The 26438-nt window shown below is 43.9% G+C and overlaps 1 protein-coding gene and 1 non-coding gene across 7 annotated transcripts in view; both read left to right on the top strand.

Moving 5' to 3' along the window:
- Window positions 1–26438, top strand: part of DOCK9 (dedicator of cytokinesis 9) — a 271530-nt gene that overhangs the window by 7220 nt on the left and 237872 nt on the right. The window lies entirely within an intron of this gene.
- TRNAF-GAA (transfer RNA phenylalanine (anticodon GAA)) lies at window positions 22927–22999 on the top strand. The gene has a single exon. It is a non-coding gene; the product is annotated as a tRNA-Phe (tRNA).

Genomic DNA, 26438 nt, shown 5'->3' with positions numbered 1-26438 from the left:
CATCCATCACGTTTTATTTCTGCATCAGTCAGAATGGGCTAACAACTCCTCCATCTCCTATCTGGAACAGAAAGGCTTGTTTCTCCCTCACGTGGCCCTTCCACTGCGGGTGGCTGAGGACCACATTGTTCACATTCTGGGATCTGGGTTGATGAGATGGCCCCTGCCTTGAAAGAGATGGGTTTTCTTGTGCCAGGAAAGCATGTGGGGTCTCCCTCACAGGTTCTTGGGTTTCCACCCATCCCTTTTGCTTATGTTCTATTGGCTAAAGTAAGTCTCTTGGCCACACTCCCAACTGCAGAGGGCAGGGAAGTCCAGTGCTGCCTGTAGGCCTTTGGAGAGCGGAAATCTGTGGTGACCTATGCTCCAGGCTGCTGTGACCTGCCACCCTGTTCTCTGGCTCCTGCCTCCACTCTGGTCTTCACAGGATAGCATCCTTCCTCTCTGGTCTCTGCTTCCACTCTTGCTCCATCCCTAGGACTTCAGTTCTGAATCCTTAATGCACCAGTTGGTATAGAAAATGGCAACCCACTCCACTATTCTTACCTGGTGGATAGAGGAGCCTGGTGGGCTACAGTCCATGGGTCACAAAGAGTGGGACGTGACTGAGCGGGCTGCACACCACACCGGTACCCGCACTGCCTCCCACCGCCCTTGGAGTGAAAGCCCCTTCCCTCGACTGTAAGGCACTGTCCTTACCAGGCACCACCCGTGCATCGCTCACCAGCCTGCCTCTTCCATCTTCTGGATGCCAGGCTCTCTCGTACCGCACGGCCTCGGCAGGAGCTCTGGCCCCCGCCTCAGATAGTAATCACCACCCTCCCTCCCTCCTCACTGCCAGGCCACCTGCCTGGGTCTTTGGAACTGTGCTTGCAGGTCCTTGCCTCTCAGAGGCCTTGCCTGTCTACCCAGACTCTTCTTTTCCTTTGTACTCCTTAACATAATTTATCTATTGACGTGTGTATACGTTTGTGTCACCTTTGTTTCCCTCCCTGGCCTGTTGGTTCACCATGGTTTCCCCAGTACCTGGCACTTAGCAGGGTCTCAATAGACATATATTTTAAAAATTTTTATTGAAATGCAGTTGATTTACAATGTTGTATTAGTTTCACGTGCACAGCAAAGTAATTCGTTGTGTGTGTGTGTGTGTATGTGTGTGTACCCTTTTGGCATCACGAGCCCAACAGACATGAGTTTGAGCAAACTCCGAGAAATAGTGAAGGACAGGGAAGCCTGGAGTGCTGCAATCCATAGGGTCACAGAGTCGGATATGATTGAGCAACTAAACAGCAACAACTATATATTTTGATGAATGAAAGATTCCTGAAGTCTCTACGTCTGACATGTTTTGTTCTTAAATCTTTTTTTGATTCCCCATTGCCCCTAATTTGTCTCCCCTGCAACCTATTTCTATTTATTTCATTCCAGCCTATCTCCCTCTGCCAAATTAATTTTCCTAATGCACAGGATGCGTTGTATCATTAGTTTCTCATTGCCGCCTGATAGATTTGATAATGTTCATTTAAGTAAGAATGCATCGTTTTGGGGCTAGCCCTTTGTCTGCTTTAGTTTAGGAAAAAGCGGTTGGCAGTATACCTGTATGACCTTTGAGAGCGGCTACACATTTTAATTTAACCGGAAGTTGGTGATGGACAGTATACCTGTATGACCTTTGCATACAGTATACCTGTATGACCTTTGAGAGTGGCTACACATTTTAATTTAACCAGAAGTTCGTGATGAACAGGGAAGCCTGGTGTGCTGCAATCCATGGGGTTGCAAAGAGTCAGACACGACTGAGTGACTGAACTGAATGAATCGAACACATTTTAATACAAGTAAGGTTAATTTCCTTTTTTAGGGCAGTTTGTTTTCACCAACTCTGTTGAACTCCAGTGTGTAAAACAACACAGTGATCTGATTCTTATGTTAGGTATTTGGTAACTCATTTATCTGAGAACAAAACAAAAACACAAAGAATAAAAATCTGGAAGTGTTTCTCTATCACTAGAATCATCTGTTCTGCAAATCATAGAGAGTACTTAGATGAGGAAGTTTTTTGTGTTTCGTTTACATCTCTGTCACTTTTCTTGAATGGACTCCTTTAACTCTTATCAGCAAGTTGAAGGCAAGGAGACTTATAGTCTGATCAGGACTCTGTAATGCTAAATGGTTTGTTGGAATCTCCCTGTCCTCCGTTTCTTTGAAGTTGGCAGGAATAAATCCAGTTAAGATAGTGCTTGGGTATGTCTGCTTAGGGAGGCTGGTTGGGTCAGTGCATGTGTTGGAGACATGCCCACTTAATTTATTACAGATTAACATTTGTTGAATGTTAATCTGAAAGTGAATCTGAAAGCAAATGTCAGTGAACTGCCTATGGTCTCCATTGGCCATGAGAAGTTTATTCTCAAACTCTTATGTATTTACAGATTCACATACTGTTTTCATAGAGAAAATATACATTCTGTCATATAGATTAAGGAAAGTTGTTTACCATGAAAAGTTAAAAAATTATAAACAGTGTATATAGGTTGTTCACTTTTTAAAGTATAAACACTATTTTGTTGATGAAAAAGTTTTATGGTATGTGCTAAGTCACTTCAGTTGTGTTCAACTCTTTGCGACCGCATGGACTGTAGTCCATCAGGCTCCTCTGTTCATGGGATTTTCCAGGGAAGAATACTGGAGTGAGTTGCCATTTCCTTCTCCAGGAAGTGAAAGTTGCTCTGTCATGTCCAACTCTTGGTGAGCCCATGGGATTTTCCAGGCCAGAATACTGGAGTGGATAACTGTTCCCTTCTCCAGGGGATCTTCTCAACCTAGGGATTGAACCCAGGTCTCCCACATTGCAGGTGGATTCTTTACCAGCTGAGCCACCGGGGAAGCCCAAGAATGCTGGAGTGGGTAGCTTATCCCTTCTCCAGTGAATCTACCTGGCCCAGGAGTCGAACTGGAGTCTCCTTCATTGCAGGCAGATTCTTTACTAGCTGAACAGCCAGGAAATACTGGAGTGGGTTGCCATTTCCTTCTCCAGGATATCTTACCGAACCAGGGAGTGAACCCAGATTTCCTGCGTTGGCAGGCAGATTCTTTACTCTCTGAGCCAACAGGGAAGCCCATCAGGAAGGAGGACAGAGAGAAAGAAACAAAAAAGCAAAAATGATAAGATTAATCTAAAAAATTAAACTATGCTCTTGTTTCAGGAATAAGTTCAATATCAGATGTTTAGTCTCTGAATTCTGGAACATAGAAAATACCCTGCTATACCCAAGTTCTGTTAATAGGGGAATAATTCTGTGAGAAGTGGTGGTAGGATATATTGGATAAGAACCTGGGCTCAGGAGATCCTAAACCCAGCTCTTCAGAGAAAGCTCTGCTTTTTCAATCTCTTGACCCCAGGAATGGATATCATAATAACACTTTCTTGTAGACGTTTGTAGTGATTAAGTGAGAAGATGCATAAAAAGCAGTTAGAATAGGGTTTGGTGCACCGTAAATACCCGATAGTACAAGCTTTTGTGATTTATGAGGGCATCCTAAAGGAATATCATATAACTCTTAATAGAGCTCCTCCAGGAGAATTTATAATGGGAAAATTATAATGTTGGGTGAAAAAGAAATAGTACGTGGAAACATTGATAGGTATGTCACAGTTGTGAAAGAAATAACCTGTGGGTAAGAAAAATTTTGAAAGAAAATGCATGAAAAGGGAATATGATTTGTTTTTTATATATTCTAATGTTTCTTAATTGTCTAGCTTTCATAAGTGAATAGATAGTAATCTATCAAGAAAAAAGTAATGAATATAGAAGGGAAATTTTGGTGCTTCATTTAAGACACTCAAATTAGTACTCTGAAAATTGTACCTCTTAGCGTTTATGTACATGTGCACCTTAATGTAAAATGTGTTCCAGGAGTAAGGTACACACGTGCATCTTGGTAGCAGAAATATTGTCAACCAGTTAAGAGTTCTGTTTTGAATGCTCAAGGAGGAAGGAGACTCAGGTTAAATAATTAAATCTTGTGTTTGGCAGTTTATAAAATCCTTTCCAAAGAACCTCTTGCTTGAGCCTCTGGGAAATCTAGTCAGACAGACAGGGATAGTGAGGTTTTTTTTTTGGGGGGGGGGGTTTGTTTTTTTAAATTTCTGTTTTGATGAGGAAATTGCAGACCAGAGAAATCAAGTGACTCACTTAAGGTCACCTGGCTGATAGCTGGCATTTTTTTCTTGATAAGATGGCAGGGACTGTCGGAAGATATCATTTTAAAATTTGAGTTTCTCAGAAACTTAAATGGTTAACTCGAATTATTATGAGCCTTTCTGGAAAGTACCATGAATTCTCTGGGTTGGTAGACATCATACTGTTTTGGAGGTAAAAGGTAGTTTAGAGGTTGTCTGTTCCAGCTTGCTAGTTTTACAGATGAGGAAGATAAGGTGTGCTGTGGTTAATTGATTTGTCTGTGGTCATACAGTCTGTATTACAGACAGGAGTGAGATCCAGTTTATGGCTCTTGATCCAACGTATTTTCCGCTGATCACAGGAAATAATTGAATTTACCTTGTTTGCTCTTGCATTTCATCAAATATCTTTACAGACCATGGTAATCAGATAATATCAGACTATGAAACATCTATTTGTACCATGGATCTCTTTCCCGTTTATATATTTCATTAGTCCTAGGCCAGTTTATGGGTGATTGACATTCACTTTTCTGTAAGCCAAGAAATACATTCTTCATTTCGGTTTAAGGAATATTAGGCCAGAGAGAAAGAAATAAAAAAAACCAAAATGACAAGATTAATCTATAAAAGATCTCAATAGAAACTTATTGATGAAGGAAGAATTAATTTAGTAGTCAAATAGTATTTTTTAAGGGATATAAGATCATAGTTTTATGTGTACTTTGGTTAAAATAATTATGTAGCTTGAGGGGAAAAAACCCTTCCTGGACCTTAGTAACCCAAAGTTCTTTAATGTAGAATAATAAACTCTGTTAATCTAGGTCATTTTACCTTTCAGGCTGCTTTCCCTTGGCTAAAATAAATATTCAGCTATAAATGGCAGTTTTGTTCAAGTTATATCATTACAGAAAGAATTGCATTTGTAATACTGTTTAGATAATTTATTTAATCTGTCATTCTAACATATTGCTGTTTTCTTAAGTAGAAAGCAGAGTTCCTATGGTGATAGCAGAGGTGCCATAATATTTATAGTATATTACATTCATTTGTAAACCATTACACTAGCTAGAATTTACAGGATATTTAATCTCTGAGGTTAACTTTTTTTCCTCTCCAGTCTTTTAATATGGTCATAGCCATTTAAAATGTTCTTTATTCTTGGAAGAAACCCTTCTGAGAGAATGTTCTGTTCTTTTGAACAGAAATAACTATTTTATGATTTTTTTTCTTTTTTTAGTGGACGAATGTGTGTACTGATTTCTTTGGAGGTGATTTTGTGAAAAACCAATTGATATATCAAATTTTAATTTATCAGAAACCAATTGATGTACCAAATTTGTTGTTGTTCCGTCCCTCAGTCCTGTCCGCCTCTTTGTGTCCCCATGGTCTGCAGCATGCCAGGCTCCTCTGTCCTCCACTGTCTCCTCATAGCTTCGTTGAGTCACGCAAGCCCCTTCACCATAGCCAAGCTGTGATCCACGCAGGGGACTTAAAACTTGAAGCCACTTAAACCCGAGATGGGCTGAGATTCCTGACACATTGTGTTTCTCCAGTTACTGTATCAGGCGTACCTGCTGGATACTGTCTAGGTAGGGTGGTGGGGATGGGCTCCTTTGGTAGATATTGGGGAGAGGGGTCCATCTGAGGAAAGGGGTTTCAGAATAGCTTCCAGAATCTGAGAGAATCACAGATGTCCTCTCCCATAGCTTCATTTGTTGGAAATGACCAGGAAGAGTCCTGACTTCTTTGCTTACCACTTAGTGTCTTGGTGTCTTAAAGCAAGCCCCAACCACCCTACCCCACGTGCTCCCAGCATGTCGCAGTGAGCCCCACGCTTCCTGTCAGGAGACCTGGGTTCCCCCTATGATGCCTGCCCATTCATGGTCTTGACCCAGGGTCACCTGTGCAGTGTGGGGGGACACTGACCAGCCTGCAGTGGATTTAAGCTCCTTTCCGACCAGATTCCTTGCTCTGGGGCCTGGCCTGGTGCCGCCCTAGAGCTCATTTCCACCAAAGGTGACCTTTGGGTGAGGAGGGGCAGAGGCCAGACAGAGCCCAGTCTCCTCTGCTCCAGGCTTCCTCATGATCTTCTCTATTATCAGGCCAGGGTGTCTTGCCCTGGAGCCTCCTGAGATTCAGCTCCTCTTGTTTATCCTTTAGTTGGGATCTTAGCAGATCTGGAGGCATTTTTTTCTATTTGGGTACTTCACAATGACATTAGCAGACAAAAATGGCCTGTTGTTAATACCATTTTTTAAGCTCTTGTGCTGTAATGTTCACTAGATCCCCAGTTGTCACTGGTCATCAAAGTACTCAACAGACTCTGAAGGATAAACATTTAGTTAAGACACAGGCCTTGTCCTCAGAGAGTGTGCAGTCTAGAAGGAAAAGGAGCGCAGACAGGACCCAGGGAGCTCTTGGGTTGGTGTTCTGCTTCGACAATCTTCTGCCTCTTGGCTATTTTGCACCCTGGAAGGAAGAAGGACAGTTGTGATCAGAGCAGGTCAAGTTCCTAGAAATGTGCTGAGAGTGAAGGTGGCTTTTGGGGGATCAGAAGCGTACTGGGACCTCAACTATTACACTGCTTTCCTGAGACCCAGGAAACATGAAGTTTGACCTGCATGTTCATTGTAGGAGTAGTGACAGAATGTTTGTCTCCTGAAGGTATTAAATAGAGGAAATGCATCTCAACGATAAGAGTGCAGTGGGAATTGTGGGTGAGGCTTAAAGGTACCGACCAGGTGGGCGAGAGAGGGAGGGAAGGCATTTTATTTTTATGATAATGTTTCTATTGACATCCTAAAGGAGCCTAAATTAAGATCTTTAGCTGTGCACAAGTAATTTGCCAACTAGGAAGAACAGATTGGGCGTTTAAGAGATTTATTTCTTATGGCATCTAAAATATGTTCTGAGTTGCAAAGACCCCCAGATATGCAAGGATTTGGATCTGGATCCTTATTTAGTCCTTAAGTCATGTGAAACTTATGTTAAATAATATAGTATCATATTAACATATTAAACTTATGTTAAATAATATGGTAGTGTGTTATCATAGCTATTTATATTGCTATCGTTGAGGCTGTAAGAACTGTAAAACCTCAACTTTCTTCAGAAGTGAAAACGAAACCAATTTTCGTGGGGCTCCAGATTAAAAATAATCTGAATTGATTGTGAGAACTGTGCATGAAAAGGAAATTCAGTTTTTTATGCAAAATTGTCAGTGAGTTTAAGCTCTGTGGAACACAGATTTGCATGGTGCTTATTGCCTGGGTTTTCAGTGATTGTAAAAGATAGTGACTACTTAGCATGGGGGCTGTTGGAGGCAAGGTGACATCCTGCTGATTGCAGTTAGGCTAACACTGATATGCGACAATACTGATACTGATATGTAATATTAGGCATAACTGATACGTGACAAGCACCACTTGTCAAGTGCGGAGGAATATCTTTATTCATAAAATACTAAAACTGGTTCTTATGTAAAGGTGCATTACTTGGTTTAGGCTAGATTCTTATTTAGTTTCATTGAATGATTTTGATTTTTGCTCCCTGCTTTAAGACTGTGTATGGATTATGTTAGTAAAGCCCTGGGAAAAGAAATGAACAAGTGCTTGACTGATAAATAAATTTACATATTATAGGTGCTTCCATAGCTTTGTTTCAACGTATCTGAATAGATTTTAATTTTTTAATTGTACTATAGTTACGTTCAATATTATATGTTATAGCTGTACAGTATGTATGTGAAGTGAAAGTCGCTCCTTTGTGTCTGACTCTTTGTGATCCTGTGGACTATGCAGTCCATGGAATTCTCCAGGCCAGAATACTGGAGTGGGTAGCTATTCCCTTTTCCAGGGGATCTTCCCAACCCAGGGATTGAACCCAGGTCTCCCGCATTGCAGGTAGATTCTTTACCAGCTGAGTCACCAGGGAACAGTGATTCACAATTTTTAAAGGTTATATTCCACTTACAATTGTTATAAAATACTCACTGCATTCCCCGTGTTGTACAGGAATGCTGCTGCTGCTAAGTCGCTTCAGTCGTGTCCGACTCTGTGCGACCCCATAGACGGCAGCCCACCAGGCTCCCCCGTCCCTGGGATTCTCCAGGCAAGAACACTGGAGTCGGTTGCCATTTCCTTCTCCAATGCATGAAAGTGAAAAGTGAAAGTGAAGTCACTCAGTTGTGTCTGACTCTTAGTGACCCCATGGACTGCAGCCTACCAGGCTCCTCTGTCCGTGGGATTTTCTAGGCAAGAGTACTGGAGTGGGGTGCCAGTGCCTTCTCCATGTACAGGAATAGATAGATTTTTAATTTTACACATTCACAGTTAATTGGACACATCTGTTGGGCTCCTGCCTGTGCCAAGGACTGTGCATCTGGGGGAGCCAGGATGAGTAAGACATCCTTTCCTACCTTGCTGACTAATAGGGGAGAGAAGATGGCCAAATAAGCTTTATACACATTTAAATTGAAGATGAGCTTCCCAGGTAGCTCAGCGGTAAAGAATCCACCTGCCAATGCAGGAGATGTGGGATTGATCCCTGGGTCAGGAAAATCCCCTGGAGAAGGAAATGACAACTCAATCTAGTGTTCTTTGCCTGGGAAATCCCATGGACAGAGGACCCTGGCGGGCTGCAGTCCATGGGATCGCAAAAGAGTCGACCACAATTCAGCAACTAAATAAGAACAACAAATCGAAGATAGGAAAATTAAGGTGGTTACTCAGCAAAGAGAGATTTTACCTCTAGGGGAGGTAATCATAAAGAGCTTAATGAAGGTGGTGGCAATTTGAGCTGGAAGTTGCTTTGAGAGATGACAGCTATTCTGGGTAGAGGGACCCTTAGATGAAGGTCCCAAGGGAGGAAGTCTGCTGAACGTGGTCCTTGAGTCTGGTGCAGTGTTGGGAGAGTTCGGAGCAGGCAGATCCTGGTGACCCAAGGAGGGCTGAATGTGAACTTTTTTCTTTGTTAGGGTTTTTCTGCTGGAAGGCACCTGGATCAGAGCTTTGCTAGGGAAATACGGTGACAGTGATGCTGAGCCCAGTGGCTAGGGTGGGGATGGAGGCAGAGAATTGGGGGTTTAGATGTTACTTACGGTGCTTTGCCATAATTAGGCAAGAGGTAAAGAGGTCATGTGTAAGAAGAATTTGGGGATAAAGCTGGTAAGTATTTGAACCTGTTTGGATTTGGTTTCAGTGCAGTTCAGTTGCTCAGTCGTGTCCGACTCTTTGCAACCCCATGGACTGTAGCATGCCAGGCCTCCTTGTCCATCACCAACTGCTGGAGTTTGCTCAAACTCGTGTCCATGGAGTTGGTGGTGCCATCCAACCATCTCGTCCTCTGTCATCCCTTCTCATGCCTTCAATCTTTCCCAGCATCAGGGTCTTTTCTAATGAGTCGGCTCTTCACATTAAGTGGCCAAAGTATTGGAGCTTCAGCTTCAGCATTAGTCCTTCCAATGAATATCAGGACTGATTTCCTTTAGCATGGACTGGTTTGATCTCCTTGCTGTCCAAGGGACTCTCAAGAGTCTTCTCCAGAACCACAGTTCAAAAGCATCAATTCTTCGGTGCTCCGCTTTCCTTATGGTCCAGATCTCACATCTTTGACTATACAGACCTTTGTCAGTAAAGTAATGTCTCTGCTATTTAATATGCTCTCTAGGCTTGTCATAGCTTTTTTTCCAAGGAGCAAGCATCTTTTAATTTCATGGCTGCAGTCACCATCTGCAGCCATGGATTTGGTTATTTATTTAGTAAATATTTACCAATAATCCTTCCACCTTCTGCACGGGGGTGAGCTGGGTGCTCCATGGCTAAGTGAGATTGGGAAGCTGGAGGCATTAAACATAGCCTTGGGTTGCAGGTGGGAGACCAGGAAGGAGGTGACACAGAAACCCGGGAACACTCACACCTCTTCCTCAGACTTTGAAGGGAGTGTCCAGTGTCCAGTTTATCTGGTCTCCTGCTTTCAGATAAACAGACAGGTGAGAGTCTCATGCCACACCATCCACCCCCACTGGAGAAGGGGATCAGCAGTGAGCTGCTAGTGGCCTTTCTTTTTTAGAGTGTTGAGGGTAGAGCAGATAGCTTTAAAAACACCCATGTTGTCCTTTTTAAACTACTTGGTAATTAGCCTGCCCCAACCAGCTGCCTTCTCTACCACTATGTCCTCAAGGCTGATAGTCTGCCTTCATATCAGTTTTCTGGAATGACCTCTTCCCCCCTCCCCTTTTAAGGAAAAATTAAAGCCTTTAAAAATGGTAGGTTCATAAACAGTTATTTAGAAAGAAGATAAATAATTGGGTAATTCATTTTGTTATCCATTTTTGGTGCACATTTCTGTAATTTACTTGGTTTAGGCAAGAGAATATAAATGTGACTGCTTTGTACAACGAGGCCCCAGTTCATCTTTGGATGTGAGCTTCTTTAACATTTCTGATACAAGCTAAGTCCCCACATGGATTGATAAATTATAGATGGAAAAGTGTTCTCAGTTTTCCTCCTCTTGGATTTCTCTGCTTCCTTTGACCATAGATCTCACCTCTTTGAAACCCCATCTTCCTCTGATACTGTCGCTGCTGTTGTTTCAGTTGCTAAGTCGTCTCCGACTCTTCAGGACCCGATGGACTGCAGCACGCCAGGCTTCCCTGTTCTTCCCCATCTCCTGGAGTTTGTTCAAATGCATGTCCATTGAGTCGGTGATGCCATCCAGCCATCTCATCCTCTGTCGTTCCCTTCTCTTCCTGCCCTCAATCTTTCCCAGCATCAGGGTCTTTTCCAGGTAGTCGGCTCTTCACCTCAGGTGGCCAAAGAATTGACGCTTCAGATATTCAGATATAATATTCAAATGAATATTCAGGACTGATTTCCTTTAGGATTGACTGGTTTGATCTTCTTGCAGTCCAGGGAACTCTCAAGAGTCTTCTCCAACACCACAATTTGAAAGCATCAATTCTTCTGTGCTCAGCCTTTTCTCACATCTGTACATGACTACTGGAAAAACCATGACTTTGACTAGACGGACCTTTGTTGGCAAAATGATGTCTCTGCTTTTTAATATGCTGTCTAGGTTTGTCATAGCTTTTCTCCCAAGGGACAAGCGTCTTTTAATTTTGTGGCTGCAGCCTCTGTTTGCAGTGATTTTGGAGACTCTCGTCACTACCTGGCTTTCCTCAGTGTACTGATAGTGGTAGTAGTGAGAAGTATTTGTTCATGTGTATGTTTCTCTCTCACTCTTCCCTATTCTGCTTCCTCCTGTCCCACACCCAGGTAAGGCCCAGCCCTAGGATATGGTAGGACTGTATAATACCCCGCCGCCAGGCCCTTCTACTTTTTTCAATTTAAGTCTGAATCTTAAAATAAGGAGCTCATGATCTGAACCACAGATCTATACAGCTGACTGTATAGAGTGTCTCCATCTTCAGCTGCCAGGAATATAACCCTGGTATTCATTGGAAGGACTGATGCTGAAGTTGAAGCTCCAACTTTGGCCAAGGTGGCTTTGGCCACCTGATGTGCAGAGCCGACTCATTGGAAAAGACCCTCATGTTGAGAAAGATTGCGGGCAGGAGAAGAAGGGGATGACAGAGGATGAGATGGTTGGATGGCATCACCGACTCGATGGACATGAGTTTGGGCACACTCTGGGAGATGGTGAAGGACAGGGAAGTCTGGTGTGCTGCAGTCCATGGTGCTGCAAAGAGTCAGATACGACTTAGTGACTGAACAACCAGCGCCTTCTAGGCTGGGACTGCTGGGCCATCACTTGTGGTGTGACTTTGGGCTCACCAGGTATGAATAGGTTGTCTTGTCTTTCTGTGTGCCCTGAGATTGCTTTTCTTCTTTTACTTGTCCTCGTTCTTTCCTGCCTGGACTCTATCTAGACATTCTGTACAAACCTTAATGATGAGTTTTCTCTCTTGTTTCCTGAATGCTTCTTTACAATTCTTCTAACATTAAAAAGGATTCCTTCTGTTGATGGTTTGCCTGGACCCCTTGTCTTCTAAACCATGTACCTTTTTGTAGACCTTTTCCTGATTCTGTCACTTGTCTGCCAACGGCCGGCTTTTCTTTCTGTGGAAGGTGATGGTGTGATGGATGCACAGCAGATAGATATTAACACCAGCAGAGCAGATTCTGGCTTCCTGGGCTGGCAGCTTCCTAATTCTCTATCTTTTCCGCCGAAGCGACAGGATATTAAACCACTGAGCTGGCGTGGCCCTCGGCTGCCTGCCAAGGGAATATTTGGGGAAAGAATGGACCAGCTTTTGTTTCTCTTGCCTTCTGTGTAGCCTTGGGGTGGGTTCTGAGGGGATGTTTTCCCTCGCCGCTCTCACCCATTTGGTATTGAGAAAGCAGGAAAGCGAGTTTTCCTGTTCTGAGCAGTGAACAAAAAGCGAGCAGCGGATGGAGATATCCTGTTGGAGGAGGCTTGGGGTGTGAATGTCGACAAACATACCTCGTTCTTCCCGTGTCTTTAAGGAATAAGAGGAGTTGGGAAGGAAATCAGCCAGGCCAAGTCAGAGTGGTTCTCCTTTTATTTACGGTACTTAATAAGATTACCAGTGTGTGCTGTGAGATTTAAAAATTTGTCAGACACAGAGATCTGTAGCACATGACAAATTGGAAGAAGTGAAATAGTTTTTTGTTTCCCATGAGGTCGTTCTAAGTTTGCCTGGGAGGGGTCCGTGAACTGTACAAGTAAATGTAAACGCTGTCCAAGTTTTATTTATTATTAAGTTTAAAAATCACTTAAGATGGTAAATTATTTTGAATTAGATTTGTAAGAAGGCGTTTTGGTATATGCTCTTAGGGAACCATTCTTTGCTGCTTTTAAAAAAGAATGATTTCCTCTCTTACTACAAGAGCAAGACATGTTTGTTACAGGAAGATTAGAAAGCATGTGGAGACAGCTCAGCAGTACCGGAGCTGGCTAGCGAGACACGGAGATGGAGAGTTAGCACAGTGTGGGAAAGGAGAGAAACATCAGCGTCTTCTGGGAGCAGTGGGTGTGGGGAGGGTCAGAAGACCTCCCCCGGCATCCCCAGAAGGCTGTCTTGCATGCATGCCACACCCTTCAGTGGTGACTTTATACCCTTTGAGGCTGGCATCCCCACTCTGCCAGATCTGATCGTTCCAAGATTGTTTGGGTCTGGAAAAACTGTGTGTTGACAAGCTGAAAGGCCAGTTAACTCACCATTTAACTCACCATGTTTCACATCTTGTCTGTGTAGGAGATGGAGTGCTAGCCAGGGAATATCTCTGAAGAGAGACAGGTTTATCTTAACGAGTGAGTGAGAGGGGTGTGTGTGTGTAAGTCAGTCTGAAAACCTTGGCTGTAGAGGAGATGAAGAAATTGTAAAAGAGAAGATGCAGCAGAGTAAAACACAGTTTTGGGGGGAGATGGGGTGAGGGAGAAATGTATTAAACGCTATGGCCCCTGTCATCCTTTTACGTCTTCTTGACCTTCCCACTTCCTCCATGTCTTGCAATATTGACAAGTTTTTAGGTGTTCTATGGAATGAATAAGCTTTGTTTCACTGTTGTATCTCAGTAAACACTTAGAGCAGCTGTCAGCAGGTCATACTTTTAGTCAGATTTAGCTTATAAGGCTACTGAGATAATTTTATAAGGCATGGGATTAAATTATCTTGCTTTTTAAAAAAATTTGTGAAAACATATATACCATATGCTAGCCATTTTATTACTGGTAATGTAGGATTAACATGTAAAGTGGAAAGTGTAGAGGCTTGAACTGGATATATATTTGTAATCAATTGATTTTTCACAGGAGTACCAAGACTGTTCAATGGAGATAGAATAGTCTTTGTAACAAACAGTGCTGGGACAGCTGGATATCCATACGCAAAAGATTGAAGTTGGATCCTTCTGTCTGACCATGGGTAAAATCCCACTCAAAATTGATCACAGACCTAAACGTCTAAGACCTAAAACTATAAAACATGAAAAAGAACATAGGTGTAAATCTTCATGATCTTGGGTTAGGCAGTGGTTTCTTAGTTTTGCACAAGCAAGGAAAGAAAAAATAAATTGGATATTATCAAAATGAAAACTTGTGTTTCAAAGGACACTATGAAAGTGGAAAAATGACCCACTGAATGAGGGAAAAGAACGTGTAAAACAACTCTTACGACTCGTTAATAAAAAGACCATTCAGTTAAAAAATTGACAAGGAGCCTAAGGAAACGTTTCTTTAAAGAAAATATACAAATGAATCTGCTTAACGTTAGTCACCTGGGAAATGTAATTTAAAACCACAGTGAGTGCGTGCTTCGGCAGCACATGTACTAACCACAGTGAGCTACCACTTCACCTCTGCTAGGATGGCCGGAACCTGAAGACAGGCAACAGCCCTTGTCTGTTGTTGTTGTGTTGGTGAACTTGTGGACAGATTTGAGTCCTCATACATTGCTGAGGGGAATGTGAAATGGTGCAGCCACTTTGGAAAACAGTTTGGCAGTTCTTCAAGCTGAATCTAGTGGGGACGGGTAAATTAGGAGTTTGGGATGAACATATGCAGACTACTATATATAAAATAAATAACCAGCAGGGACCTACTGTATAGCACAAGGAACTATGCTCAGTATCTTGTAATAATCTATAAGGGAAAAGAATCTGAAAAAGTACAGATATAGATGTGTATACAGATATGTATACACACAGACATATAACTGAATCATTTTGCTATATACCTGAAACACAGCACTGTAAATCAACTATACTTCAATAATAAAAAAATAATTGCAATGCCAAAGAATGTTCAAACTACCGCACAATTGCACTCATCTCACACACTAGCAAAGTAATGCTGAAAATTCTCCAAGCCGAGCTTCAACAGTACATGAACCGAGAACTTCCAGATGTTCAAACTGGATTTAGAAAAGGCAGAGGAACCAGAGATCAGATTGCCAACATCCATTGGATCTTAGAAAAAGTAAGAGAATTCCAGAAAAACATTTATTTCTGCCTCATGGGTTGCAAAGAGTTGGACATGACTGAGCGACTGACAATATACCTGTATTGTTGTTATTTAGTCACTAAGTTGTGTCTAATTCTTTCGACCGCATGGACTTCCCAGGCAAGAACCCTGGAGTGGGTAGCCATTTCCTCCTCCAGGGGACCTTCCCAACCCAGAGATCGAACCTGTATCTCCTGCTTGGCAGACGGATTCTTTACCACTGAGGCGCCTGGGAAGCCGTATACATACACATACGTGGGTTGCAAAGAGTCAGACACGACTGAACGACTTTTACACACATACCTGCGCGCACACACACACATACACACAAAGAAGTTTACTGTGAGGAGTTGGCTCATGAAATTACAGAGGCTGAGCAGTCCCACAGTCTGCTGTCTCTAGGCCGAAGACCCAGGAAAGCCAGTTGGTATGATTCAGTTTGGAGTCGGAAGACCTGAGAACCAGAAGTACCAAGGGCAGAGGGAGACTGACATCCTGCCTTAAATCCTCAGGCAGGAAACACCAGGTTTTTCCTCTGCCTTTTGGTCCCATTTTGGGGGGCTGTATTGATTGGTTGGGGAGAAGGCAATGGCACCCCACTCCACTTGCCTGGAAAATCCCATGGACGGAGGAGCCTGGTAGGCTGCAGTCCATGGGGTCTCGAAGAGTCGGACATGACTGAGAGACTTCACTTTCACTTTTCACTTTTATGCATTGGAGAAGGAAATGGCAACCCACTCCAGTGTTCTTGCCTCGAGAATCCCAGGGACGGGGTTGCACAGAGTCGGACACGACTGAAGTAACTTAGCAGTAGCAGTTAGCATTGATTGGTTGATGCCCAACCACACTGGGAGGGCAAGCTGCTCTACTGAGTTCACTGATTCAAATGCTAATTTTATCCAGAAACACCCTCACAGACACACCCAGAGCACCCTGTGAGCCAGTCAAGTTGACGCATAAAATTAACCATCACAACAGATGTTCACAGTAATATTATGGGTAATAGCCAAAAAAAAAAAAAAATAGAGAACCCACATATCTATAACTGGTGAAAAACAAATTTATAGTTAACAAAGTATAGTGTACCATACAATGGAATATTATTTAGCCATAAAAAGGAGTGAAGTACTGATACATCCCACAGGGTGGATAAACTTTGACACATGCTAAGCGGAAGAAGCCAGATAAAAGCGCACATATATAGGATGTCCAGAACGGGCAAGTCCACAGAGACAGAAAGGAGATTTGCCATTGCCAGGGACTGGGGAAGGGGGCATGAAGAAAGACTGCTCATGGGTTCGCAGTTTCTTTTTGGAGTGATAAAAATTAGATTGTTGTGAATGTTGAGAACTCTGTAGGTATACTGAAATCAGGGAATTGTATACTTTGAATGGATTTCTTGGTGTCTCAGTTGTATCTTGCATACGTGTGTGCTAAGTCGTGTCTGACCCCATGGACTGTAGCCTGCCTGCCAGGCTCCTCTGTCCATGGAATTCTCCAGGCAAGAACACTGGAGTGGGTTGCCATGCCCTCCTCCAGGGGATCTTCCTGACCCAGGGATCGAACCTGAATCTCCTTCAGCTCCTGTGTTGCAGCCAGCTTCTTTACTGATGAGCCACCGGGGAGGTCTGAATTACATCTTAATAGATTTTTTAAAACAATGTAAATTTTATCCTGAGCTTGGTTGGGATTGCCTGAAGGATCCTCAGCAGGGTGCTGACGTGGTTGAATTTGGTTTTGGAAGATCATTCTGGCTGCAGTGAGAGTGGCTTGGAAAGGTCGAGACCAGAGGCAGGCATCCCTCTAAGAGACTCTGCTGGCTTAAACTAAGGAAATGGCATTGGGAATGACAGGAAGTGGACAGTAAACTTAACGGGGCTCGATGAATGATTCGATGTGGGAGGGAAAGAGGTAGGGGGAACCTCAAGGGCTGCGCCTGTATGCCCAGCTTAAGCGACAGGTGGAGGAGCGAGCAGGTGACCTCAGCACGCCTACAGCGGGACCCACTGAGATGTCTGCTCAGCATAGAGGTGTTGAGTAGGTGGTTGGTACAAGCTCAGGATCCAAGACCTCCTGGGGGCTGGTGAAAAATGCAAATTCTGAGACTTCGCTTTATGCGTATTAAGTCGGTATCTCTGATCAGGGTGGCTCTACCCTAGGAGTTGGACATGACTTAGGGACTAAACAGTAACCTAATTGAAGGCCTCCCTGTGGACATGGCTCCAAAGCAAGAGAGTGGTGTGAGGTTTCCTGTGGAGGAGAGGAGACGTGGCTCCGTCCCCACTTGCGGGCTGGGTGGTGGAAGAGGAGACCTCACAGGGGGTCTGGACCCTGAGAGAGATGAGACACCCAGGAGGGTGGGGTGTCGGGGAAGCCAGGGAAGAGCGTTTCAGAGCACGGACACATAAGCTTGTCAGGTGTGTGATAGATGGTCACACATCTATCACACATTTCCGAGAGGTCAGGTAAGGTGATAGATGCAAACTGGGTGTTGGATTTACTGACGTGGTGGTGCTAGGTAAGGGCCATGGTGCATGGGTACATGGGTACATGATGCAGACATGTCCCCAGAGCAGAGCTGGCGTGGGCCTCCCAGGAGGCCCCGGAGTCCTTGCAGGGACAGAGTGCTGGTGTTGATGGGCAGTGCCACCCAGCACGCTCTCCGTGGCTCTGCTCCATTCCACAGCACGGCCTCGCTGGAGCACGATAGATATGTCCAAGGGCCTCCGCTGGGCGAGTTTTTGACCAGGGTGCTTGGGGAAAACCCTTGTTGAGTGGCTTTGGCCTGTGGGACACATAGAGCCTGGTTAGGGTAAGGGAAGATGCAGCCTTAGGGCAGAGGGTCCTGGGGTCGCTGACACAGGTGGATGTCCCGTCTGGGTTTTCACTTGACCTGGTCGATCCCAGCGGCACAGCCCATGTCAAGATGTCAGGTAATGCCATATGTGTGCCTGCTTAGTTGCTCAGTCGTGTCTGACTCTTTGCAACCCCATGGACGGTAGTCCGCCAGGCTCCTCTGTCCATGGGATTTCCCAGGGAAGAACACTAGACTGGGTTGCCATTTCCTCTTCCAGGGGATCTTCCTGACTCACGGGTCAAACCTACACCTCCTGTGTCTCCTGCATCGCAGGCAGGTTCTTTATCCACTGAGCCATCATGGAAGCCCCGGATTCCCCCTGGACTGCTATGCTGTAGGTCTAAATTACTAAGACTGGGGTTTTTGAAGTTGGGGCATTTCATATTTTTCTTGATGTGTGGGTCATGTACAGTGTTGGGAGAGATACTGTTCAAATACTTGAAATAGCCCTCTGAATCCTGATTTTGCCTTTTGAAATATTGTCCAATACAAGTTAGGTGATTCTCTTAAAGTTGTGAATGTAGATCTCATCAGTTTTCAACATAACAAAATTAATGGTGTATTGTCAGTATAAGAAAAATCAGTGCGAATGAGAGTGTCTTCAAACTCAGTTAAATACATGTCAAGTAGTTTACTTTTATTTATTTATTTTTTTAGTAGTTTACTGTTTAAGCAGAGTGCCTGCTGGGCTTTTAGTCTCTTGTAAGCCAGCATGGAACTCCACATCTGCTTATATGTATTTTTGAAACCACTATCCTTTAAGGAGGGTTTACTTATTGTTTCAAAGAGCTTTGAAGCTGTTCCACTTTTAAATTTATAATTTGCACACTTAACCTTTATTTTATAATATACAGTTACTTTTTTCTTTATTAAAGGCAGCATAGTAGTGTTAAAGGCAGCACATTAGTGTTACAGAAACATTTAAATGTTCAAATAACTATTCTTTTATTTGGAGGAAAATTGTGTAATAGGAAGATGTGGAAGTCCCCTAAATGCAAAATTGACCCTAAGTCAGTGATTTAATAAAGAAATCAGAGATGAAAGACCAGTCAACCAGCTCAAGCCAGGACTTCCCCTCCCTGAGTGGCAGGGTAATTATTTTTAAATTAGGACTTAAAAAATATCATTTCCCCCCTATTCTATGGTATCTATTTTGTGCTTGCAAGATTTTATACCCAAGGTATCTATCACCTGATATTTTGGACCAGTTCTTTTGTGTGACTGCTGAAAATCTTTGTATTAATTTGGAATTTTGGTTCCAAGTGACAAGTCAGTCTAAGTAATATAAGTGAAAAAGGGCAGTCAGTGTATTATAAAGGTGCAGGGTGTCTCCCAGAGCCTTAGGGGAGTGATGCAGCTGGGTGTATCTTGGGGTTTCCCAGCCTTCAGTAAGCTCTCCCTTATCCCGGCTGTTCTTAAGGTTTTGAGTCCTTCTCTACTTGGAGATTTCCTTGCTTTGCTCCCAGTCTTGTTGTGGTTCAGTCACTAAGTTGTGTCCAACTCTTTGCAGCCCCATGGGCTGTAGCCCACCGGGCTCCTCTGTCCTCCACTGTCTCCTGGGGTTTGCTCAGACACATGTCCACTGAGTCAGTGATCATCGTTTCTAACTATCTCATCCTCTGCCTTCCCTTTCTCCTTTTGCTGCCAATCCAGTGGTGGGAAATGGCACTCTTGCGGGTCCAGCTACTTGACAAGAGACTGGCCCATCTCTCAGGCCCAGCTCTGACACCCACAGGGAGGGGACCTGGATCTGGTGACCATCGTTAGAACCTACCTCTGTGGCCGGGGCCTTGGGTCATTGTAGGAATGTGGCTTCAGGGAGCCCCACGGCTATACCTCTTGCTTTGTAAGGCTGCTGCCTTTCATCAGAGCAAGGGACTGCTTCTTGGCCCCAGGGATGGACTGGCCTGGGCCGCCTTCCAACCTGTTCTGGCATGAGTGAGCCCACACTGCTGTGGAGGAGGTTATAGGAAAAGGGGCATTTCAGAAAAAAAGCCTGTGATGGGGCTGAGGGGAGTGCTGGGCAGCCACCCAGCAAGCGTTCACTCCACGACATCTATTTTAACTTAGACAAGAGAACTGGGGAGGACAGTTTGTTGCCCCAAAATATAAATCCATTCAGAAATGACTTGTGGATTGCTCGTTTCTTTGTTCTGGACGACTAGGAGCTGGTTTTACTCACAGTGAAGCCTGGGCCACACCTAGTTGAATCATTACAGACATAACATCTTTTTTCCCCCACAGAGTTAATAATGTACAAAAAAATTAGTTATCTTTTATAAGGATATTAACATATCTGTATAATATTTTGAATGTTTAGTATTTAAATCTCCCCTTGATGTTTTCCATTAAGATTTGTTATTTTAAAGGACAGGCTCAAAAACAACTTCCTCAGCACTATTTAATGTACCAAAGCAGTGTCAAACAATAAAGTCACTGGGTGCCCGGGGGGAAGTTAAATTGCCTATTATTAGTCTGTATGGCAAAACCACTCTCACAGTTGCATTTTCATATATTCTAAAAATGACCCAAAAGTATATCTAGTGCTTTCTTCCTCAGAAAAAGAAAAAAAAAAAAAATTTCCAGGGAGGCACTTGTGTTCACTAAACTGGAAGAAGACCTTCTGGAATTTAAATTTGTCATCTTCGAAGCATTTGGTGTGGAATACAATAACCAGACGAGGTTCTGTTTCGTTCAGCTACAAAGGCACTTTTGTTAAAATTCCTCCTCCCTGAGATGCTAGTGCAGCCCATACTCGGTTCGGTTGGGAAAGCGCGGCTTATTTCGGAAAAAGCGCAGATGCCTTGGGCTAGGAATTTACAATAGGCCTCAGATTCTGGGTCTAGCAGGGCATACTTATAGGATCGTTCCGAGCTCTCTTCTCTGTATCTGCTGTCTGTCTGCATTTAAAGCTGGAGAGAGGCTGTACAGGCTTACGAGGCAGTCCTGTTGAAAGCCTGGAGAAAAGTTAGGAACTTGGGTGCAGGGTAGTAATTAATATAATTGATTACGTCGCTTAGGTCCTGTGTAATTACATATCGTTTTCCGTTAAAACCCCAATCCAAATTCCTTGTACCTCTCTTCCCCTTGGCCCTGTGTTTCTGGCCCGACCGCAGTTGGCTGAGTGCTGGCCAGGCTGCCTTTTCTTCCAGTCCCTGCCCCCCTCCATCTCCAAGCAGAAAAGCCTGGCTGGCTTTCCCTGCTAGGCGTCCTGAGGTGTCCTTCCCCACTCACAAGAGCGCCCCCCGCCCAAACAAACACCCCCTCTCCTAGGAGAGGAATCCTGCTTCCACACAGGGATGCAGATTTTGCTTTTGAAAGTTTCTAGAAAGCTCCTTTAGCGTTGGTCTTCAGCAGAAGGAACCCTGTCCCACATGGAAGGCAAATTACTAACTCCCCCCCCCCCCTTTCTAGTTTTGGAACTTTTATTGAATTTCATGCTTGCACACAAAGGCAAGACTAAAACCAGGGAGTGCTGTGTACTCTTTACCGAGGTACCCCTAGGTGTTTACTTTAGGGGCAGTCGTTATTGATCATCTTCCTGAAAGAACACGGGCAAAGGATGAACCAGGTATGATTTCTCCCTAGTCTGAAATCCCACTAGTCTGACTTCCCAGTACTTCTAGGGCTTTTTTTTCCCTTTCCTTTTTTTTTTTTTTAAACTCTATATTGTGTTTATTTGTGTACTTATATCAAACACTATTTAATATTGCAGCCTCTGAAATTCCCAGCGCAGAGCTAGTGAGAACGTGGTTTCCCCTGTTACTCTGTAAAACCTGCTTCACAGTGATTTGCATTATTTCAGAGATACTAGGATTCTGGTTTCAGCTATCTTGGCCTCAGTCCTAGGTGGTAATGGGTCACATGGGCCCACCTTCTTTCACATTTTCAGCTGGGTGAAACGCTAACCTACCTTGAGAGTCTTAGAGAATGGAGAGGAACATTTTCTATGTTATAATTATAGAACAGAGTCTTCATTTTTCTAGGTGAGAGCACTGATATTTGTAATTTCACAGCGTTTGGGGTTTATAAATAGATCTGATAATCCCCATGAACTAGATTTCCGAGCAGTCCAGCAGAAGAGCCACATCCTTTGACAAACTCAAAGTATCGCAATGTCTTTTATGGTGGAAAAGGAGAAAGATGAAAATGATCCTATACTGAAATTCACTTGGGCTTCTCCGTGATCCCCTTTTTTTTCTTGCTTAATGTGTTAGGACAGATCATCTCTGAGATGTGGCTTTTAACCTGCTTTAGCCCCATCTGTTGTGTGTTTTTTCAGGGCAGAATGACCCTTATTCTCAGAACCACCTGATATTTTCTTGAGAGTAGGAAGGTGAGGGGCTCAGGTGGGCACTGGGCGCTTTGCTTCCCTTGGTGATAACCCTGAGTTCGTGTTATCTGATGGGCTCAGGCCACAGGCACTGCCTATCACAGGGGACCAGGTAACGACTTGAGGTTTCCTAGTTACAGTAACCGATCCTGACTCCAGGCTGTGGCAGGAAGCAGATTCCTCTAGCAGTTACTGAAAGCTGGGACCCTGTTTTTGTTTTTTATTCCTTGGTCCTGGTATCCGAGTTACAGAGGTCCCTGCTTTTCTCAGAAAGTACTTACTGTTGACCTTAAATAAAAGCAGTTGACTTTTTGATTCAAATGGCTTATAGAAAGAATATCTTTGAAAACAGTTTAAATAATTTAATGCAAGTACATTAAATTTGATTAAATTGAATTTGAAGAATTCAATTTATAGTCTTAAGTTTTTTCTTAAAAATCTAATGTGATACTTTGAAAATAGGCATCAGAGTTGATGGGTTTGTTTTTCCCCTCCTCCCCCTCTGACAAACATGATTACTGTGGGAAATGATGGTACCCATTGCTACAGTTTTAACTAATGTACTGGGGCGCCAAAATAGCTCATTTGGAAGAGTGTTAGACTGAAGATCTAAAGGACCCTGGTTTGATCCCGGGTTTTGGCAGAGTCTTTCTTTTGGGCTTCTCTGGTGGCTCAGATAGTAAAGAATCTGCCTTCAGTGCAGGAGATCTGGGTTCAATCCCTGGGTCGGGAAGATCCCCTGGAGAAGGGAATGGCTGTCCACTCTAGCATTCTTGCCTGGAGAATCCCATGGACAGAGGAGCCTGGCAGGCTGCAGTCCATGGGGTTGGAGAGAGTCGGACATGATGGTACCCACTGCTGCAATTTTATAATAATGTACAAGTGGCCAAACTTACCTTCTTAGTTCTTTTTGCAAACTTACCTTCTTTGCAACATTATAGGTTTGTGAATTTTTACTTTTCTCATTTAACAAAGTCCTTGTGATGTCTATGGTTTAAGTTACTGACAGAATTCTTGCCTGACTTCAGTAGGAAAGTAAAACAGTGGAAATGAGGAGGGGAAATAGTGGCGATGTCAACAGTAATCCGTTTGAGGGAATAGGGTCGAGGATGCGGCCCAGGACTGTTTAGGAACTGTGCTTGCGGAGACAGCTGAGAAACAGGGTACTGAAAGGGGTGACGGGAAAGACTTCAGCCCTCCATATAATCCTGAGACCTCAAAAATCTACCATTAGTCCTTCATTTATTTGTGTTAAGCACAGCTTTTTTCCTGTGGTCTCCTTTATGGAGGATTTATCTCTAGGAGCAATAATGCCTCAACTCACTAGTATCATAGTACAAATTAATTTCTCTATGAGATTTTCTGATTAAATTTTCAATGAGATAATTGTCCTCTGAGATAAGAGAGACCATAGAAAGGGGGAAGAACACAGAATGTGAGAGCAACTTCGTAAAGCTTCCCAGTGCACGGCTGGGTTAGCAATAAGATTGGAAATTTCACTATAAGAGCCATTTCTGGCAAGAATGGATCTGGCATGATCCAAAGCAGCTTTTATCTATCCCTAATTTTATATTATAATCTGGGAAGACGAAGGATGGTGTGTATAAAATATCTGGCTTAAGCTTTGGCACCTTACAGGCACTGAATTTTTGAAGCCTCTTAAAAATGTTATTGCTAGTTATCAATAACTAATAATATAGTTTTACTCTTTCAGTTCAGCCCAGTTCAGTCACTTAGTCGTGTCCAACTCTTTGCGACCCCGTGGACTGCAGCATGCCAGGTTTTCCCTGTCCATCACCAACTCCCAGAGCTTATTCAAACTCATGTCCATCAAGTCAGTGATGCCATCCAACCAAAGGCAAAGGCCTTTTGGGTAAAAAAAATGTTACAATAAACCCTGTATTATCTTTCTCCCTTGGAGATTGAGGCAGGAAGATAAATGAAGAAATTGATACTTGGAGTAGAGAGCATTTTGTATGTTGATTATTACTCCTTCACAGAGTCTAGGGGGTGGGGAGCCAGCTTGGGAGGCCCCTGGGTGCCAGCATGTGTCTTACGTGAGATGCTTCCATCCTGCTTCAGGCCCAGGTGGCGGGCGGCGGGCCAGGGGCAGCGGTCCCTGTGGAGGAGAGGAGGCTAGGGTTCTTCCTTGGCTGGCTGTCCGCCATGCCTGGCGGGTGTCTCGGTGTTTCTGCGAGGAGTGGTGCGTTTATGCCTCTTCCCTCCACTCCAGGCCCCGGTTCTGCTGGCACCCACGTTTCCATGAGAAAACGACCATGCTGAGATGCCAAGAGCTAATGACTTATGGTAATTAAGGATGTTTTGAATGTTTAAACAGGAACAGTCCCTTGGCTGAATATCAGTTTGGCATTTGTTGCTCTTTGAATTTCTTCTTTATTTTCAAAAAAGCCAGCTCGTTTCTCTTTCTGAAGAGGTATTTCCTGTAGTCCTTGTATTTTTGTGGGCGAATGTATCCTGAGGGAAGTTCAGCAGATTGTGAATTTCGACTTTTTCTTAGCCTTTGGAGGAGTGAAGTATCTTTGTCTTCACTTCAAATTGGAGACATAGGTTTTCTTTTTCTTCAATTTATTTATTTTCAGTTGGAGGATAGTTGCTTTACAATGTTGAGTTGGTCTGTGCCATACATCAACATGAATCAGCCACAGGTATACATATATTCCTTCTCTCCTAAGCCTCTCTCCCACCCCATCCCAGCCCTCTAGGTTGTCACACAGCACTGGGTTGAGCTCCCTGTGTTGTATACAACAACTTCCCACTACCTATCTGTGTGGCATATGGTGATACATATATTTCAATGCTACTCTCTCAAATGTCCCACCCTCTGAAACATAGTTTATTTGCTGAGTTTTGAGAGGGTTTATACACTTTGTGGCGGAGAAGGCAGTGGCGCCCCACTCTAGTACTCTTGCCTGGAAAATCCCATGGATGGAGGAGCCTGGTGAGCTGCGGTCCATGGGGTCGCTAAGAGTCAAACACGACTGAGCGACTTCACTTTCACTTTTCTCTTTCATGCATTGGAGAAGGAAATGGCAACCCACTCCAGTGTTCTTGCCTGGAGAATCCCAGGGACGGGGGAGCCTGGTGGGCTGATGTCTATGGGGTCGCACAGAGTCGGACACTACTGAAGCGATTTAGCTTAGCTTATATACTTTGTGGATCATTCTTAGCAACTGGGGTCATTTTTGTCTGGGTATTGATGTAATTGCAGGTAAAAAGGATGAACATGGTGATGGGGACAGACTCCTTTCTGTAGCTGGTTCAGGCCCTCCTAGAGACTGTCCCCATCATTCCTGTCTCTGCTTTCTTTGATTGGCCTATCAGTGAATGACTTGTACAGCATTCTCATAGCTTTAAGTTCTGGGTGTTAAAAAAACCATGGAGGGGGAAGGATAAATCAGAAGTATGGGATTAATAGATATATCCCACTGCGTATAAGATAGATAAATGGCAAGGATTTACTGTAATGAACAGGAAACTACACTCCATGTCTTGTAATAACCTATAATGGATAAGAATCTGAACAAAATGTGGATAATTGAATCCCTATGTTGTACTCCTGAAACTAACACCATATAGTAAATCAGCTCTACTTCAATTAAAAATAACCCCCTGGAATTTGTTTGGATGATATTTTCTTGGGTACGAAAGAAGCAGGCTTAGGTGCTTGTTCAGGATTGGCAGGGAAGTGGGAGGATGAAGAGGCCTCAGGCCCTAGGCCCCAAACCCAGGGTGAGATGCGTGTCCCAGCTCTGAGGCAGTCTGAGGTGTGTGTGCAGGAAGAGTGAGCATTTGTGGGAATCAGTGAAGTAGGAAGCACTAACCGAGCTTTGGGCCCAAGGAGCTGGGGGAGATGGGTGGCCCAGAGGTCACGGTTTTAATCGCCGGCTCCCGGCTGGTAAAGGGCACGTGGAGCTGGCCACGGAGCAGGGAGCCTGGGTGAGGTGTCCCCGCCTTCCAGGTGCCGTCGTTCCTGCCGCGCCAGGAACAGTGGGGGCTGACGACTGTGAGTCCATGGAGGGGAGTGGCTCCCACACCCTCGCCTGCTGGACGGAGGGGTCCCG

The sequence above is a fragment of the Dama dama genome, chromosome 30, assembly GCF_033118175.1.
Source record: "Dama dama isolate Ldn47 chromosome 30, ASM3311817v1, whole genome shotgun sequence".
NCBI classification, from domain to species: Eukaryota; Metazoa; Chordata; class Mammalia; order Artiodactyla; family Cervidae; genus Dama; species Dama dama.
This window is presented reverse-complemented; position numbering and strand designations above follow the sequence as displayed.